The following is a 2,997-nucleotide window of genomic DNA, read 5'->3' on the forward strand; positions in this document are numbered from 1 at the left end:
ATACGCTGGGGTTTGGTTCCAAGATCCCCCCGTTGATAATAAAATCCATGGGTGCTCAAGTCCCATTAAATATAATGACATAGCAAAATGGTGTCCCTTATAAAAAATGGAAAATCAAGGTTTGATATTTGAAATTTATACCCTTTTTTTACATTTTCAAACCGTGGATGCTTGAATCCATGTATAAAAAATCTGTGTATAAGAAGGACCGACTGTATAATGTAAGAAATAACCCCATGAAACTGAAAAGAAGTATTTGCATACCTACCAGCCCTGATCTCAGAAGGTGACGTCTTATCCTAGTATTGCTGAAATAGCCGGCAAGGTGCTTATCAGTTAAGCTGTTGTAATTTGCAAGGGATCTGAAACCAACAAAGTTGATTATCTAGTCATTTATAACAATCCAAAAATTTGCACTTGAAAAATGCATGGAATCAGAAACTAAAAATCAGATATTCAGATTACTTTCTTCAGACTATGAGTAGCCATACACTGTGCTATCTATGGATGTCACAGCATTGCCTACAGCAAGGCTTTACAGGCTGGGGCCCTCCAGATGTTGTTGGACTACAATTCCCAAAGGTCCCTTTCAAAACTTCATTAAAACCTGGAAGACTATACACCTGTGACCTATAACCTGGAAGTTTAAGAAGCCACAACATGAAAACTGAAAAACCTTCAGTGACCCAATCATGCATAAATATAGGTGTTTAAAAATGCATTTCTGATCTAGCACTGATGTTTTATGGTCATGCTATAGTCAAGGGATAATGAATGGCTCCTCTTTCAGATACCAAGCAAGTCAATAAAGCTGTGCTACCATATCCTTAATACCATGATAAGTGACACTATTGACTTCAATGTCATTTTCTTCTGCTCTCTTACTATGCATTTAGTCTGGTGTCTTTGAAAGACCAGGCAAACAAAAAAGGTCCCCTGGCAAGAAAGGAGGAATAAAACATTCTCTTCATGAAACTGTGACAAAGGCAAGATACTTCCAGGAAGTTTACTTCTGATTTCATAATAATCCCCCAGGTAGCCTACACCAGATAAAATAAACTTTAAACAGACCATTTACTTTACCATGTTCTGCCTGGTGATTAAACATTAGAGCTATAGCAACTGTTTTATGTTGCTTTCTTTGTCCTGTTGTTTACATTTGCATCTGAAATCACTAGAATTGCAGCAATTATATCAAGTACTGATATGTAGTGCCTCCTGGTACTGGTGTGCTGCATTCATGGTGTTTGCGCAGGTAGGGAGAAATTAAACTTAACCCAATATCTTCAGAATCACTTCCTTGTCAGTATTCGATGACCCAGATAACAAGTTAAAACACAACTAATCTCAGATATCAGAGGGATGGAGCAACCCTAGATGCTGAGCCACTTAGATCCTTATGTTTCATATCAGTTGTGAACAGCCTATCCCTAGTAAAACATCCAATTGAATTAGAACATGAAAAAAGCCCTTCTCAGAAAGGCCAGCTATAGGATTGCAGTGATCAGGATAATGTGTCATGTCATCTTTAGACTCCCTTTTTCTCGGATTGGTTGTCATGACTAAACCCAAAAGAAACAGAAACTATCAATACTCTCACTTCTGAACCTATGTCACTCACATGCCCCTGACTCTGTATATGGCTTGTACATAGGGTTGCCATAATTCTCTACTAAAACCTGGGACAAAATGTAGGACAAAATTTAGACCAAAATGTAGGACAATTGTAGGATAAAATTTAGCCCAAAATGTAGGACATTTAAGGTCCTCAATTTTTCTTAAATGTCCTACATTTTGGGCTAAATTTTATCCTACAATTGTCCTACATTTTGACCCGGTTTGTGGTAGAGAATTATGGCAACCCTACTTGTACAATCCAACATGCTTCCTCCTGAATATCCATGGATCAGCAGTTGGTGTCCAGACTGGATGAGTTAAAACAGTGTGGGGAGTATTCTTCAGCTCTAATGAGAACGAGGCATATATAACTCCACTGGAGCCCTGAGTTGCTTTGCACCTTGGCAAATCTCTGTGCTCCATTGTACATTAAATGATTTGTTGCCTATCCTATAGGTTTTAGTCTTACTGAGATTCCCTTGTGTGTGCTACTGGACACCTTTCTTTCCTTTCACATTATGTTCAAAGAAAAGCCACTCTGCTGGCCTCCATTTATTCCCATTTCTATGCATTCACCTCCACTTTGCCTCCTACAAAAGAATAAACAGAGAGGGCTTATTTAAACTCAGGCTTAAGGCAGAAGAAATAACAACATCAATAGGAAAATACAATTGAACACACAGAGAGAGCTTTACATTTATATGAATCAGAACTATCCATCTCCATTCTCCATCCCCATACAATGTTTGTGTCATGGATAATATCCTCCAAGTTTAATAATCTGGCTTTTCGGCAGTCTTGCACCATAGATCCTTTTGTTCTAGATGTTAAGCAACAAGCTGCCTCAGTCCATTTCATGGCAACTGTATTCCTTCAAAAATAAAAATGAGTTCCCCTCCACCACCTCCCCAGTTCAAATACAATACATTTAATTTGGCAATAACAGTTACATGAGGATACAGTTTCCACCCTCTTGTTGCATGGGGTCCCTTTCATTCCAACACACACAAATTATTGAAAACCTAGACCAGGTTTCTCTTTCCAGGTGTTAACAGCCAACTATGGTACAGATATTATGTTTTCAACACCGGAAAGAACGCAAGTGAGCAACACTCCTCTTATGTTACCTGCTCCTGACAACTCATGAAATGCTATTTATTTGCCACAGGCTTGCTAATCATGCCAAATGTAAAAGTGAATTAAACATCTTCATTATCAGGAAACACAAGAAGATCCTTGCCAGTCCAGAGTAAAGGCTCATCCATCCAGTAGTCTGGCTTCCTACTGTGCCCAATCGTACCAATGCCTATAGGTAGCCCATTAAGAGAGCATAAAGTCAATCATTTTCTCACACTGTTGTTCCCCAGCAAATAATACTCA

General features: G+C 38.7%; 1 protein-coding gene across 3 annotated transcripts in view; it reads right to left on the reverse strand.

Moving 5' to 3' along the window:
- Window positions 1-427, reverse strand: part of ERICH3 (glutamate rich 3) — a 238,763-nt gene extending 238,336 nt beyond the window's left edge. Inside the window, exon 1 of one of the 3 annotated variants that reach the window (XM_042464006.1) lies at window positions 269-427. The gene's annotated coding sequence lies outside the window, so the exon portion shown is untranslated. The remainder of the gene's footprint in view (window positions 1-268) is intronic. The other 2 variants (XM_042464005.1, XM_042464001.1) reach the window with 2 other exon arrangements.
- Between the last annotated feature and the right edge of the window lie 2,570 nt (window positions 428-2,997).

Source organism: Sceloporus undulatus, chromosome 4 (assembly GCF_019175285.1).
Source record: "Sceloporus undulatus isolate JIND9_A2432 ecotype Alabama chromosome 4, SceUnd_v1.1, whole genome shotgun sequence".
Taxonomy (NCBI): Eukaryota; Metazoa; Chordata; class Lepidosauria; order Squamata; family Phrynosomatidae; genus Sceloporus; species Sceloporus undulatus.